Source organism: Cyprinus carpio, chromosome B2 (assembly GCF_018340385.1).
Source record: "Cyprinus carpio isolate SPL01 chromosome B2, ASM1834038v1, whole genome shotgun sequence".
In the NCBI taxonomy this organism is placed as follows: Eukaryota; Metazoa; Chordata; class Actinopteri; order Cypriniformes; family Cyprinidae; genus Cyprinus; species Cyprinus carpio.
In genome coordinates this window covers 31,720,940-31,738,062 of record NC_056598.1, presented here as the reverse complement: position 1 = coordinate 31,738,062, position 17,123 = coordinate 31,720,940, and the positions used below count along the sequence as shown (strand labels likewise).

The 17,123-nt window shown below is 36.9% G+C and overlaps 1 pseudogene; it reads left to right on the top strand.

Moving 5' to 3' along the window:
- LOC109059421 overlaps positions 1–17,123 on the top strand; it is a 92,129-nt pseudogene that overhangs the window by 4,837 nt on the left and 70,169 nt on the right.

The following is a 17,123-nucleotide window of genomic DNA, read 5'->3' as shown; positions in this document are numbered from 1 at the left end:
AAAACACTGTTCTTACTGTAATGTGTGATATGTGAGCGGAGCACAGGGAGATTTACTGGAGATTCACTCCTGCGCTTCTGCTGTAATTACCACAGTGCCGCTTTATTAACAAACTGTGTTGAAATACTAAATCCATTAAACATGATTCACTTTGTGTTTCTAGAAGATTCTGATTCTCGAAGATTAGTTAATGAGGAGGGGGTTTATGTGTGTTTTTAACATCTTAATTTTAAGTTTTAATGATTTTTTCTTTTAAATATGAAATAATTTGAGTCATGTTTGAGGGGAGCTGTTCATCTAGAAACACTGAATCACATCTGATGATGTTCAGAGCTCTCTGAGTCTGTCAAGATGCTCATGATTTACACCAGTCCAGCTTTACATAGTTTACAAGCTACTAACTAACACTAGTTAACCACACAGACACTAACAAAGCTCTTATTTCATTCCTGTTAGCTGGATCCTCTTCTCAGTCGCTGTAATGTGCTCAAGATGTGTCACATTTGTCCTTGTTCATCGCTGATGTATTTTTAATGTTTCATTTTGTGAGAACTAAAGATATAAGTGTGGCGGCGGCCGGTGTGATTTATTAAAGATAAAATAATAATCCAGGAGAGAGAATCTGCCGTAGGTTGCAGTGGCAGCTAAGCGACTGATTTATTTAAAACGTCTGTGATGGAGTGCCGCTCACAAACACTGAACTTTAACACGCTTAAATTGATGCACAGAAAGATACACGTTACAGCTGTTTGCCCCGAGAGTTATGATTCAGAAGCAATTTGGCCAAATTGGCCAGAGCACAATATAAAACACACACACACACATTTACTCATACACACACACACACACACACACACACATGCATGCAGGGTCATACTGCTGGTTTGTCAGAAGTTACAACAGGAAGTAAATCCAGGCAATCAGATTTGAGCTTGCTGGGTTGAGAAAGTGCAGTCTGTGAGCGGAGTGTGTCAGCTTCAGATGTGCTGATGCTGGCAGGTGTGTGTGTGTGTGTGTGTGTCGTGATGGATGTCAGTCAGTCTGAGATCAGACGAGCTCGTTACCGGCCTCTGATTAACACAAGATGAATGAGATGGGCAGGAGAAGCATGACGCAGCGGCAGAACCGCGAGACATGAGCAGGACAGTTCACTTTGCTCTGTTTTAAATGGAAATTTAATGGCCATCAGCATCAAACAAAATGTTTATTTTGATTAAAATGATCATGCTGTGTTTCTCTTTTGTGAATTCTGAATTTGAACAGAGTATGTGTGTGTGTGTGTGTGTGTGTGTGTGTGTGTGTGTGTGTGTGTCACATTGCTTTAAAGTGATAGATTCTTCACCCAAGAATGATCATTCTGTCATCCTTTATTCACCCTCATTTTGCTCCAGACCTGTATGACTGACTGTTTTCTGTGGAACATAAAAGATAACATGCTGAAGAACATTAGTAACCAAAAAGTGTTGGTTCCCATTGACTTCCATTGTTCTTTTTGTCCATAATAATATGGAAGTCAGCGGGAACCAAAACTGTTTGTTGACAGAATGATCATTTTTGGGTGGACAATCCCTTTAAAGCTTGAATGCATGAATGTTTCACCAATCATTATAGCATAATCATGTATATCCAGTGGTGGAGATAACGAATTACAACTACTCACGTTACTGGGTACTTGTACTTTTTTGAGTATATTTTTAAAGCTGTACTTTAACTTGTACTTAAGTACAAATTAAGCAAAATAATCTACTTTGTTTCTCTTAAATCATAGTTCGTTACTGAGTACTCCCAGATTATAAAGGATGATCCGGGCCTTGTGAGGCCTGCTTCCGGTGCAGGAGGGAAGTAAGAGAGATCTGAACCGGGAACAGCACCGCTGCAGGTGAAGAGCTGATCAGACAGTGGGGGGGGGGGACTCAAAGCTTGGAGAAACAAACTCAAATGGTAGTGTTATGATAAATATCTATATTTTGATACCGATACTGAAATATTTGACACAGTTCCATGACTCATTTTCCACAGTATCTACCGAATATACAGAGAACTTTGACACGCATCGTCTCCTGTCGATTACAGAGTCAGGATTGCAGGTATTCCTCATAATTTTAATCATTCCCGCTCAAATGTGCCGAGCGCTTTATTGTAACATGACAACACATTCATGTAATCGCAGAAAACTGGATGCGTGCTCTCAAATAGACCTAACTTACACAAATGAACTGCTTGTGCGCAGACTGTGTGCAATCACGACCTCTCCGAGCTTTTAGAGTAGAAATTATTTCTCTTTGCTCCTGGATTAAACTTTGTCAAAAATTATCCACCATTCAGAATAGATCCACACCTGACCGATGAAAATCCTACTGCACCAGAAAGTCTTTTACCAATCAAAGATGTAACTTTAATTTCTTTACAATGTAAGTTTATGCTAGAAATGTTTTGGAATGGGATATTTGTCTGATTTGCACATATAAATATCCTAGTCTGCCTAACTGCATCACTACATTGTACAGTCATTAGGTCAAAGCCATCTGATGTTCATTTATATAAATACATAGTCCTAAAATACTGTATATGGCTCTTAAATCACTGCTTATAAAAATTCAGTGTTGACATATTTTGAATACCTCAAACTGAACTGAGGTCATGTGTTTTATAATTTTATTACTGACTGTGTACTTGACTTTTTTGCAAATTCAATTCAGTTTGAAATCAAGCTTCCTTTTGCTGTAAGCTTTTGCAACAAAGTCACTCTATTTTAAAGACACAAATACACAGACTGAGTAAATGTTTAAGATCAAGGTTTTTATATTGGTAATTCATCAATATTTATATGTATGTAAAAAAAAAATATCAAAATCAGTTTATGTAAAGTGAATGTGTCTTTTTAGAAGACTCTTCAGAATACTATCTCAGCAGCCAGTAATGAGCATTGTTTAATTAATATTACATATTTAAGCTAAGCATTTAAAAATTAGCTGTGCACACTACAATTTCTGTGCTCACAGTGTTTCAGACACTAATATTTTAGCTGAAACACGGTCTGGCCATCTGGGATTTCAGTATGGAGATAAAGGTTAGGGTTATAATTTTTCAGTATTACATGACATCATGAGTGTGTATATGCAGAGTTTGGTGTTTTTGGGGGCGTCTGGCAGAGCGTTAGGACCTAGAGGCGGTGAAGCGTGATGTCAGACCTAACAAGAGAGATTCTTAACCACTCCTTTCCAACCGTGAATCTGCTCTGAGCAAGAGCCGGAGCGGAGGTGCCCCACAATAAAGCCTCGCCCTTTATTCAATATTCTGTTTCACTTGGAAATACATCACAATACTGAAGTCAGTTGCAACTTCCGGTTCACGGGTACATTAATAATATATTATTTTCATTCTTTGTCAATAAGATAAATGTGGGTTTTGTTCAAAGTAGCTATTATCCACATAGATCTTTGATGTGAACATTTTTTGGTAATTCATTAAATATCGCCGGCTAAAAAGTAACTAGTAACTAGTACTCTTGAGTAGTTTGTGAGAGAAGTACTTTGTACTTTTACTTAAGTACTGTTTTGACACCAGTACTTTTACTTGTAATTGAGTTTTATTTCAGCAATGTAACAGTACTTTTCAGTACTCTTTCCACCACTGTATACAGTATATCTAACACAGATAGGTCTCTAAATTGTCTCAACAGTATGAAACTGTCCCGATATTTTAAGAACAATTAAAACAAGGAAAAATATCTGCCAGTAGGGTAAGAAAAGTAATCTTAATTCAAAGGCTAAACAAGATTATTTTTATTACTTCACTGACAGATATTTTTCCTTGTTTTAAAGGGGTCATATGATGCGATTTCAATTTTTCTTTCTCTTTGGAGTGTTACAAGCTCTTGGTGAATAAAGATGATCTGTAAAGTTGCAAAGACTAAAGTCTCAAACACAAAGAGATATTCTTTATAAAAGTTATGACTCCCCCACGCCCCCCTAAAACGGCTCGTTCTAACACGCCCCCACATCTCTACGTCAGTATGTGGGAAGATTTGCATAACGCCACCCAGATGTTCACGCACCTTTTATTCTCATTGTAGTATTGTTGTTGTTGCCACCGTCATGTCCGTGCTGGTCGCTGAGGAAATACATCAACTTTGTGCTGTGGATCACCGAATCAGCTTTCACCGTGGACGAAGCAGCGTCCAGCCCGGGGGCGTCACATGTGGTTGCTGCAAGACCAAGGTACGCTCCTTCGTAGAATCCCCCGGCCGCATCGTTGAAATCATGTTTATATCAAGTTTATAATTGGTTTTATATTTTTGTCTCGTCGATCCTGCCGGACAAGGCTTCACAGTATGTTAGAGGCGTAACATTTCCGTCACACACTTGAGGCATTCAGCAAATCACAACGCACTGGATAACTGGCCAATCAGAGCACATCTTGCTTTTCAGAGCGATGATCTTTGTAAAAATCGATGCGTTTCAGAAGGCGGGGCATAGAGGAGTATTTGGAAAATAATGTGTTTTTTAACCTTAAACCGCATAAACACATTTCATTACACCAAATACACAAAATAATGCTCTTTTTAGCAGCGTCATATGACCCCTTTAAGCAAAAACTAACAAAATCTAGATTTTTTTTCAAGACATAATATCTTCAGTAATTTTGCTTGTAAAGTAAATGCATCTTGGTTCAAGAATGTTAGACATTTATACCAGAAAACAAGACAGCAATTCTGAGTAAGTGTACTGAGATGGTGGAGGTTCAGAGGAATGAGGGTCTCTAAAGACAGCGCAGGACGTCCAGCTTCCCCTGTGATCTAATGTTGAAACGAGCGACTCGTGCTGTCATTTGATCTGTTCTTTGGCTTTAATCGATGTGTTTTCTCTGTGTGATGAGGAGTGAAGGAGAGATTTGTGCGTTCGTCTGCTGAATATACGCAGTGTTTCTTACCAGCCTTTGACTCTCGCTGCAGCCCACACCGGAGCTCTCTCTCGGCTGGAGCTGATGTGTGTCATAACAGCAGATTATAAAGGATGATCCGGGCCTTGTGAGGCCTGCTTCCGGTGCAGGAGGGACGTGAAGTGAAGTTTGGAACGCAGGAGCGGTCGTCTGATAGCACTGTATTTCCTTCATCGTAGAATCATTCAATCAACTCTTTCTTTACTTCATAACACGTGTAGGTGTGTATTGATCTGCATGTTGAAGCGATGCGGATCAGAATTCAGAGCGCTTTAGTTTTGTCACACCAGTGTTATATTCAGAGTCGATGACGAGAGTCTGTAAGCGTGTTATGACAGTTATTATCTTACTGCTAATTTAGCAGCACTGTCCTCTGTGTCCGATCCGTTCAGAGTAAAGCCGTCCGTTATTCATTACCTCCTGCGTTCATTCAGACATCAGCAGTCAGTTTCTGGTGTCTGTCTTGAGTCTGGATGGATCTCAAGCGCTCGCTGCTATTTTTAGTGTCTTTCTCATATCGCCGTGTTTCTGTCTAAAGATCGTCGGCTGTGGGTTTTCTGATCAGGTGAAGAAGTCTTGTTCAATCAGAGACACACATGCTCCTCAGGTTTGCTGGCGCTCTGTGAGCCGTCGTCATGCTTTGAAGCATGAACTGCAGGGGATTTGCTTCATTTTCGTCGTTAGTCTGGACTTCAAGAGCCACGGTTAAACTCACACTGAATCTGAATCACAAAGCTGTGATAAACCACTCTCTCTGGATAAACAGACATAACGCTGTTGGTCATATGATGTTTGAATCTGATAATATTCAGTCATGTTAAACGAGGAGGTTATTTTGAGATCTTAGATATCGTTTTATGAAGTGTGTTCATAGCGGTTGACCATTATGGGTTTATCAATGACTAATGTCAATATCTAGAGATCAGGTGTCTGCTCCTGATATATATATAATTATTTTGCAAGTTAATATTCTGATCATATTTTTTTCCACTTCCAGAACTGCATCCTTAATCCACACCAAACAAAATCAATACAACAAATTCTGTATTCAAACATTCATAATTAATAAATAATGAACAGCACTAGAGTTGGTTGAGAAACTCCTTATATTCAGGTGCACATAATTATTAAGCAGGTTTTCTTTATAGATAAAATGAGCAAAAAAGAGATTGACCTCAGACTGAAAAGTCTAAAAATGTTGGGTGCCCATGAGAAGGATGCAATACTAGAATTGGCAAAGTTAAGGCATGACCATTGGACAGCGAAATGATCATTGGGTCAGCGAGGTTGGTTTGTGCAGGTGTGAATGCAGCAGTCGCACTCCTTGAAGAGTCGTCCCACACAAACTACAAAAGAACCATGCAACATCACAATCCATAACAGAAACGACTGCAGACGGACTCTGGAGCGGTTCACTCGTGGTGAGAAAGCAATCCTACACAACGGACCAAAGAACCATGCGGTATCATAATTCATAACGGGAAATATTCTATATAAAAAGCAGCAGTCAATGTCTGATTCTGTGAGGGAGAATATTTGTTATTGCAGTTGAAAACCAAAGAGCATCTCTTCAGATTAAAACTTGTAATTAATTGCTCTTCTCAGCGCATTATAAGAATTCTGTCCGGACGAAGCCTTGATCCCCTGTGGCTGTAACTGCAATATATATATGTGTGTGTGTGTGTGTGTGTGTGTGTGTGTGTGTGTGTGTTAGTGCTGTCAAATGATTAATCGCGATGAGTCACATCCAAAATAAAAGTTTTTGTTTATATGTGTGTGTACTGTGTATATTATGTATATACTGTATAAATACACACATGCATGTGTATATATTTAAGAAAAATATGTTTATAGATTAAATACATTTATATATAGTGTAAATTATATGAATATAAATTTATAAATGTAAATAGATGCAAATATTTTCAAAATATATACTCTATTTGTGTGTATTTATATTTACATTATAAATATACACAGTACTCACATATTATGTAAACAAAAACTTACTTATATATATATATTATTATCGATTAATCATTTGACAGCAAATAATATATATAAATATATATATTTAACTCAAATGAAAAAAAAATTACTCAAAATGTGCACCATATATTGGCACAGCAGTCAGTAGGTTCATACTTACACTGTTTAGTGTTTTTATCGTCTGAAGTAGCTAAATATCAGTTGATTGTTATTATTATTAACTGACTAAATGTAGCTCTTTATACCTCATTAATGCAGATTGTGTGTCTGATGTTTATCCAATCAGAATCCAGCGTTTATTTGTCATATGTATCAGTTATGGCCATAATCAGCATAATTTATATGGTGCACAGAAACCGCAATACTGACATTCAGAAGGATTTCACCTGCTTCTTGTCTCCAAATGTAACCGCATCACCTGCCTACGTTCCTCTCGCTCCGTCTCGTGTGTTTTTCCATGTGTGTTTCACGTATGCAGCATGACGCCGCACCATCTGTCCACGCTAAACATGCCAAGAGTCCCAGAGAACACGCTCTTCACCAGTGCAGCTCTGATTCAAGCCCTGGAAACACTCGGACTGATGGTCTGTGTGAAGGACGGCTGGGTTTTCTGCTCGTGTGAGTTAAATTTCATCTCTGGATGGTTTCCAGCTGTAGCCTGCAGGGGTTTGAGCTCTGCGTCAGAACAGCCGTGTTTCACCATTTGTCCTGCAGGATCAGAGACTCTTATGTTAAACAGAATTTACACCTCCTCACTGGAGCGATGTCTCGGAGCGGCGTGGACGAGTCTGAAGAACCGCTTCTGCTGAGGGTCAGATAGTCACTGGATCTGGCCAAGTTTGCTGGAAGAGTGAAATTAAATGTTTGGAATGTATTCAGAGATGCTCATGTATAGCTACATATTCAATTGCTGGTTTATGTGCACTATACATGAAGAGTTTATTTGCAAAAATAGATAACTCCATTTTTAAAAAATTTCAAAAATCATGGTTTTTATTATGTTATCATGTTTTTATTGTGTTAGTTAGCTGTATATTTTAGTTATTTTTTAACCTAATCAAAATAACCCACCTGCAGTTTGAAAAAACTTGATTTTTAAAAATGGTTAAAAACATTAAAAATTAACATTTTTAAAAACTGAGGAATCTGTTTTTGCAAATGAACTCTTCATATATACTCAATGCACTGAAAAAATTATACAAAATTTTTTAAGGTAGGTGGTTGCAAAAAAATAAATTCAACTAAAATACATTATTAAAAATAAGACAAAATACATTAAAATAAAAAAAAAACCAACCAAAAAATTTAGTCAATTCAATTAATAATTTTTTGTCAATGTGCTTTTGGAAAGACAGAATTCTGTCTGTAAGTCTATAAACATTTTACAGTTTTTTCTGGACTTTTTGCATAAGATAACTTTTCATTTAAGTTCCTATAAAATCCATTTTATTTTTCGTTAAATTCTGTTTTCCATTAATTTTTTTTTCTAGATTCAGTGTTGTATGATTTAATACAAATTTAGTGTCAAAAAAGGTGTCTAATGAAATCAGTTAATTAAATTTTTTCAATACATTTAATAAACCTTCTAAAATCTAGTCATATGTGTCTCTGCAGCACAAAAGCAGTCATAAGTAGCACAGGGATATTTATATCAAAACTTAATTTTTGATTAGTAATATGCATTGCTAAGAACTTCATTTGAACAACTTTAAAGATGATTTTCTCAATATTTAGATTTTTTTGCTCCCTCAGATTCCAGATTTTCAAATAGTTGTATCTCAGACAAATACTGTCCTCCTAACAAACCACACATCAATGGAGAGATTATTTATTCAGCTTTCAGACTAATTAGCGTTTAGATAGATTGGTGATTAGGGTTAAATTGACCCTTATGACTGTTTTTTCTCAAAGTAAAGGCTGTAAAGCTGCTGAAGTGACTCCCTTTAGAGCAGCTCTGGAGATTAAGTTCATGTGCTCGCAGACACTTAAAGCATGTGTTTGATGAAGCCAGTGTGTTTGAACCCCCCGCATGACTGCACTTTTTCTCAAACTGTGAATCCAAGCAAATGCAAATTTGGTTTCTGTTGATTTTGACATTGACGTGTGCATTTACAATTACAGACTACATTGGAAACCTGAACTCATATTTCCACTCTATATGCTCTTTAGATGTTTTTATACTGCTTTGGCTTGGATTCCCAGTGAATGTGTGCGCTGATGCTGCTTTACTGTTTGAATCGCGACAGACGCTGCGCTTCGGGGTCGTGGCTGCAGCTTGTTTGTAGAGGAACTGGAGTGTTTCAGCTGTTGAGCATTAGTGTAATTTTCACACACATCTGCGCTGGTGCAAGCTTCATTTAACATCGATCAGCCGCACAATCTGCTGCCGCCACCCTCCGTAAGCGGCTTGTGGCCTGCGCTAACCAAACGTCCATCATTTGCCTGTCTGCTGACCCGTGGCCTGTCGCTCCGCAGGTGTCCTCCTGACCCACGACAGCTGGAGGCTCGTTCCCGCGCTGTAAGACGGCCAATCAGCACAAACTAACCTTAACCCCACTCAACCAGTCCTGTCAGCTCACTCAACCTCCCCTTGAAACAGTGTTGAGTCATCAAACCATCAGCGTTCAGAGCTGGCTAGTCTAATGGTTTATACTAACCAATCAAACCAGCACTCATCAGAAGAAACGTGTCGACCGCTCGAGATTCTGTTCGATCCACATTAGAGAAAATAATCAAATACTATGAAGCACAAGGGATTCATTCACTGGAGTCCCATATGCTTCTCTTACCAACAAATACTATCTAAAAATTCTGAAATCAAGACTTCTCTTACTTAGATTTTCTGTCTTGTTTCCAGCCAAGATTATTTAAAAATTCTGAAATCAAGAATGATTTTCTAGACAAGTAAAATTATTATCTTGTTTAAAAAAAAAAAACAAGTCAAAATTAAGTGTGTTTTTGCCTAGAACAAGCAAAATAATCTGCCAGTGGTGTAAGCAAAATAACCTTGTTCACTGTTTGAAATAAGATTATTTTTCTTACACTTTTGGCAGATTATTTTGCTTGTTTCAAGCAAAAACTCACTTAATTTTCACTTGTTTTTTTCTGAAAATAAGACAATAATTTTTACTTGTCTAGAAAATCATTGTTGATTTAAGAATTTTTAGATATCTTGGCTGGAAACAAGACAGAAAATCTTCGTAAAAAAAAGCATTTTTTCAGTGTTATCAACCAATGTTTCATAGAATTTCTAGCAATGAAGTGTTTCAATGTGTAGAGCTGTTTCTGCGCTGAGATATCTGATATATAATGTATTTGACTCTCTCATTGTATTCATGTTAACTTATGTTACACAGATCTCTTTACCTGGTCATCTGGTTAAGCCTCAGAGCTGACCTGCAGCAATGCTTCTGCACATTTGACTTTTTTACATACTCTTTGGTTTGTTTGTTTTTTGTTCTTATTATTCTCAATACTGATTCACATTACTGCAGTCCAATGATTGTCGTTATTAATCAGCATCATACTTAAAGGGTTACCCAAGTCAGGTCAAGTCACCTTTGTTTATATAGCGCTTTAAACAAAACAGATTGTGTCAAAGCAACTGAACAACATTAATTAGGAAAACAAATAATGCAAAATGACAGTTAAAGCAGTTCATCATTGAATTCAGTGATGTCATCATCTCTCCTCACAGATACCATTTTTCTCTAAGAAGGACTCCACTGCAAAATGAAAATTTTGTCATTAATCACTTACCCCCATGTCGTTCTAAACCCGTAAAAGCTTTGTTTGTCTTTAGAACACAATTTAAGATTAAATTAATATTTTTTCCTTAGCCATCTTCAAGAATTGGCTTAAAACACATCTCTTCCATCTTTATTTGACCCTCAAACTTTTTCACTCACTATTCTAATTCTATTAAAAAAAAAAAAAAAAAAAATCAAACTACCTTTCTAATCTTTTTGTATTCTATCTATTTTCTTTTCATTTATTATACAATTATAAAAAAAAGACCTCTAACACTAGCTTGCTCTATTCTTTTTCTATTCTATCTGTTTTCTTTTTATTTATTATATTATTTAAAAGCCCTTGCTACGTATACTGTGTTTAGGCTAACTGAGACTTGTTATAGCACTTGTATATCATTGCTCTTTGGTTGTTTTTGATTGCTTCCATTGTCCTCATTTGTAAGTCGCTTTGGATAAAAGCGTCTGCTAAATGACTAAATGTAAATGTAAATAAAGATATTACCTAAAAATAGGCTTAATTTTCTTTATGCAAATTTCAAAACTGTTTAAATTTTTTTCTTTTGATTATTTGCATGTAGCTGCATTTTAAATTGTAATGCTTCAGGTAATGAATGGCATCAGTGAGGGTTCGTTTGACCTCAGGGTCACATGACACCAATCACATCTGCTGGCTGGTTTGGATGGTTGCCATGGAAACCATATTCCCAGAGGCTGCTGGTTATCCGTGGATCCACAAACACGGCCAGCAGTAATGAGTGAGAGAGAGAGACAGAGACAGAGGGACAGAGAGAGATGGGCAGAGGTGGTTGACTAGGCAACTGTTAGACAAGATACGCCTCGATGCACCACAGATAAATAACAGCTTCAGATTCAGAGAGAGAGGCAGCAGTCAGACGGCTCAGATGCTGCTGTTAGTCTCGGACCGACAGACAGACAGCGCTGCATGACATTAATTCATGTTCTGTTTACTCTAATTGCTTCATCACTGCAGGCTATTCTGGAAAAATATACAATGTTTGTTTCATAATATTTCTTCTAAATGTAATCACTCAACTAAGCCTCTGTTTAACTTTCCTTTGGCAGCACACACAGGGGTTATAGTTAACGAATATCTTAAACAGCCGTTTAGACACTGTTTTAGCAAATTCAACTAGTCTCTAGCTTTTTGTCTCATTGAATATCCTGTTGAACAGTAATAATATACAGTCACATGTTCAAGTCAAGCCATATTTATTTCTATTGTGCCTTATATAATACAGATTGTGTCAAATTAGCTTCACAGTAATAAACAGAAAAATAACAGAATGAATTATGGAGATTATGGAGAGAGTTCTGATTCTGAAACACTAAAGTCAGTTCAGCGTTGTTTCAGTTCAGATCAATAACAGCGTAAAGTTAATAAATTTTTAAACAAGTTCAATCATATCACGTTTGTGTAAATCAGTTTGTGTTTGTGAAAATCAGACTGTTTTTGTAGAAATCAGATCACGTTTGTGAAAATCAGATCGTGTTTGTGAAAATCAGATTGTGTTCATGAAAATCAGATCACGTTTGTGTAAATCAGTTTGTGTTTGTGAAAATCAGATTGTTTTTGTAGAAATCAGATCACGTTTGTGAAAATTAGAACAGGTTTGTGAAAATCAGATCACGTTTGTGAAAATCAGATCACGTCTGTGAAAATCACATTGTGTTTGTGAAAATCAGACCGTGTTTGTGAAAATCAGACCGTGTTTGTGAAAATCAGATTGTTTGTGAAAATCAGATCACGTTTGTGTAAATTAGTTTGTGTTTGTGAAAATCAGATTGTGTTTGTGAAAATCAGATCGTGTTTGTGAAAATCAGATCGTGTTTGTGAAAATCAGATTGTGTTCGTGAAAATCAGATTGTTTTTGTAGAAATCAGATCACGTTTGTGAAAATCAGATCGTGTTTGTGAAAATCAGATCATGTCAGATCACGTTTGTGAAAATCACATTGCGTTTGTGAAAATCAGATCACGTTTGTGAAAATCAGATCACGTTTGTGAAAATCAGATTGTGTTTGTGAAAATCAGATCGTGTTTGTGAAAATCAGATCGTGTTTGTGAAAACCAGATCATGTTTGTGAAAATCAGATCATGTTTGTGAAAATCAGATCATGTTTGTGAAAATCAGATTGTGTTTGTGAAAATCAGATCGTGTTTGTGAAAATCAGATCGTGTTTGTGAAAATGTTTGTGAAAATCAGATTGTGTTTGTGAAAATCAGATCGCGTTTGTGAAAATCAGATCACGTTTGTGAAAATCAGATCACGTCTGTGAAAAATCACATTGTGTTTGTGAAAATCAGATCACGTTTGTGAAAATCAGATCGTGTTTGTGAAAATCAGATTGTGTTCGTGAAAATCAGATTGTTTTTGTAGAAATCAGATCACGTTTGTGAAAATCACATCGTGTTTGTGAAAACCAGACCGTGTTTGTGAAAATCAGATTGTGTTTGTGAAAATCAGATCGTGTTTGTGAAAATCAGATCGTGTTTGTGAAAACCAGATCATGTTTGTGAAAATCAGATCATGTTTGTGAAAATCAGATCACGTTTGTGAAAATCAGATTGCGTTTGTGAAAATCAGATCACGTTTGTGAAAATCAGATCATGTTTGTGAAAATCAGATTGTGTTTGTGAAAATCACATTGCGTTTGTGAAAATCAGATCACGTTTGTGAAAATCAGATCATGTTTGTGAAAATCAGATCACGTTTGTGAAAATCAGATCGAGTTTGTGAAAATCAGATCATGTTTGTGAAAATCAGATCATGTTTGTGAAAATCAGATCATGTTTGTGAAAATCAGATTGTGTTTGTGAAAATGTTTGTGAAAATTAGATTGTGTTTGTGAAAATCAGATCGTGTTTGTGAAAATCAGATCATGTTTGTGAAAATCAGATCATGTTTGTGAAAACCAGATCGTGTTTGTGAAAATCAGATCATGTTTGTGAAAATCAGATCATGTTTGTGAAAATCAGATTGTGTTTGTGAAAATGTTTGTGAAAATCAGATCATGTTTGTGAAAACCAGATCGTGTTTGTGAAAATCAGATCATGTTTGTGAAAATCAGATTGTGTTTGTGAAAATCAGATCGTGTTTGTGAAAATGTTTGTGAAAATCAGACCATGTTTGTGAAAATCATTGTTTTTGTGAAAATCAGATCATGTCTGTGAAAATCACAATGTTTTTGTGTAAATCAGATCGTGTTTGTGAAAATCAGATCATGTTTGTGAAAATCGGATTGTGTTTCTGAAAATGTTTGTTTAAATCAGATTGTGATTGTGAAAATCACATTGTTTTTGTGAAAATCAGATCATGTTTGTGAAAATCAGATTGTGTTTGTGAAAATCACATTGTTTTTTGTGAAAATCAGATTGTGTTTGTGAAAATCAGACTGTGTTTGTGAAAATCACATTGTTTTTGTGAAAATCAGATTGTGTTTGTGAAAATCAGACTGTGTTTGTGAAAATCACATTGTTTTTGTGAAAATCAGATCATGTCTGTGAAAATCAGATTGTGTTTCTGAAAATATATCTTAAAATCAAAAATCAAATGTGAAAATCACATTGTTTTTGTGAAAATCAGATCATGTTTGTGAAAATCAGATTGTGTTTCAGAAAATCACAATGTTTTTGTGTAAATCAGATCGTGTTTGTGAAAATCAGATCATGTTTGTGAAAATCGGATTGTGTTTCTGAAAATGTTTGTTTAAATCAGATTGTGATTGTGAAAATCACATTGTTTTTGTGAAAATCAGATCATGTTTGTGAAAATCAGATTGTGTTTGTTTAAATCAGATTGTGATTGTGAAAATCAGATTGTGTTTGTGAAAATCAGACTGTGTTTGTGAAAATCACATTGTTTTTGTGAAAATCTGATTGTGATTGTTAAAAATTTGATCGTGTTTGTGAAAATGTTTGAAAATCAGATCACGTTTGTGAAAATCAGATCATGTGAAAATCAGATCATGTTTGCGAAAATCAGATCACGTTTCTGAAAATCAGATCATGTTTGTAAAAAAGTTTGTTAAAATCAGATCGCTTTTGTGAAGATGTTTGTGAAAATCATGTTCGCAATCTTGAGAAGGCCTCACATTGTGTTCAACTCTTCAGAAATCAGGCAGCAGAGTCTGCATCTGAGAATGACTCTTTCTCTTGCTAAAATCAGCGTATGGCTCGGCCTCTCCTGGCTCACTGCTTTATTAGACAATCTTTCCTGTATGTTATATAATATTTGTTCATTTAAATCTGCCATGTCGTGTTTGATTGTAGGAATACAGGATCAGACCACTGAGGATTATGAAAACCAGGACATGAAGCTCAAACACATCTAGAAAAAAAAGAAACGAGTGCGGTGAGTATCTGTCATCTCTGTGTGTGTGTGTGTGCTGGATAATCAAATGCCTTCAGTTCCCTCTATTTTTGGACATGTCGTCTCTTCTCGAGCATTATTTGAGCGTGTCGTGGCTCTGTAAAGTGTCTTGTTTGAACTCTGACAGGCCTGACAGCAAAGCCCAACTCCTCCTCGGTCGTTTCCTCGAGCGAAGGAAATAAACTCATTTTTGAGAAGCGTGTTCATTTTACACTTTACCTTTGATGACCTGACAGCGACGATGCCGTCTGCATGTTAGCTGCACATTAGCATGGGTTTAGTGGCACTCCTGAGATCTCCCGCGTTGGCCGGAAGGCACGAGATGACGTTCCGTTTGGAACTAATAGAGCTTTGCACAGTTAATTCGCAGCTCATTCTGCTAGCATATGCCCAGTCGGGTCTTTAGCTGCTGTTTGATGATCCCGTGTTGAACTGTGTTTGTGGAGCGACTCAACATCTGGTGGCACGTAAGCGGGTTGTGACCTGAGCGAATGTCTGGACGGTTGACACGCTGTAGTGCAGGTGCGCCGGACAGAACGATAACCCGCTCGAGGAGATTACTGAGACTTTGTTTCACTCGGTGCTCTGATGATGAGGTCAAACTTGCTTCTCAACTCACCTCTGAATTCTGTGCTGTTTTTTTTTAACATCCCAAGTGTTACTGCTAGTCAAAAATGAGATTAAGTCTGGCACTCATCTGTTCTGCTGTTATTATCCGAGTGTGAAAACCAGACCGTGCACGTAAAGTGGAGCCATTGATATCGGATCGCACGCAGCCCTGGATGGGAATAATCGATTTTTCAGAGTAAATGTTGCCTTCTGGCCGTGGACGTTTTGCAGGTCTGTGCTGAATCGGTGCAGAAAAACTCCCTCCCTCCCTGAAGACGATGGTCCAAACTGCACTTAACATGAAGTCAGAGAGTAAAACGCACAGTGCCTGGGAAGCTTTTCAATAATTAATGGGCTCTCTCGTAAAAAATCCATCTCAGTGAGAGCGGAGTGATGGTGTTGAGATGACGTCTGTGAACAGCAGCACTTTACTCTCGTCTGTTTGAGTGCATGTTTGTTCTCATCAGAGTCCAGACCAGAAAAGCACTGACTGTATTAAACACTCGTTGTATAATCTATGGAATGAGCCGCGTCTGCACGAGATCAAAACTACACCAGAAAAACTTGCAGCGATGATGATGATGAACTTGGTTTCATCAAGTTCAGTCAAGTGCCATAAATCATTTCGCAGATCATTTTTACCATATTGTGTTTTTATTTGTTTTCACACCATATATTAATGTAAGATTATTTTTAGTGCATCTCTGTCGGATGTTCTGCACATTTCCACCTGTTACAGAAGCGCATCGTGTGGCTTTAGAGTCATTTGTAGCGAAACTACAAAAAAATACAACTACGTATTTTCCAGTTTACAAACCTCTAAATCTCAAATACTAAGAAATGCCATTTTCCCATATTCTCTTCATATCAAACACAGTCTGAAAAAAGAATTTCATATTTGTGAAATATCAAGGGTTTGTGATTTCCCAGCATGCATTGCAACATGAATAAATGATTTGGTTGTTTAGTCTTTATTGCTGGTCACTTTATTTGTTGTGTTGTGATGTTTGTACATGTCTTGATTGATTGTGTGTGTAGACTACTACAGTTAACAATATCTTGGATCCATTGGCTTTATTGGATGATTGTTCCTTTACAAACAAAGACTGCATAGTTCAGATTAACAGATTGAGTGTCTTATATATATGGCAATCAAGACAATTTATTAATTTATTGTGTAACTAAATTAAAATATGTATGCTGAATGAGCCATTTAGTGAACAAACAAATTCAAACTGACAAAATAAAAGAGAGAGAGTGTGTGTGTGTGTGTGTGTGTGTGTGTGTGTGTGTGTGTGTGTGTGTGTGTGTGTGTGTGTGTGTGTGTGTGTGTGTGTGTGTGTGTGTGGTGAGTGTGTGTGTGGTGTGTGTGTGTGTGTAGTGTGTGTAAGTGTGTGGTTGTGTGTTTTGTGTGTGTGTGTGTGTGTGTGTGTGTGTGTGTG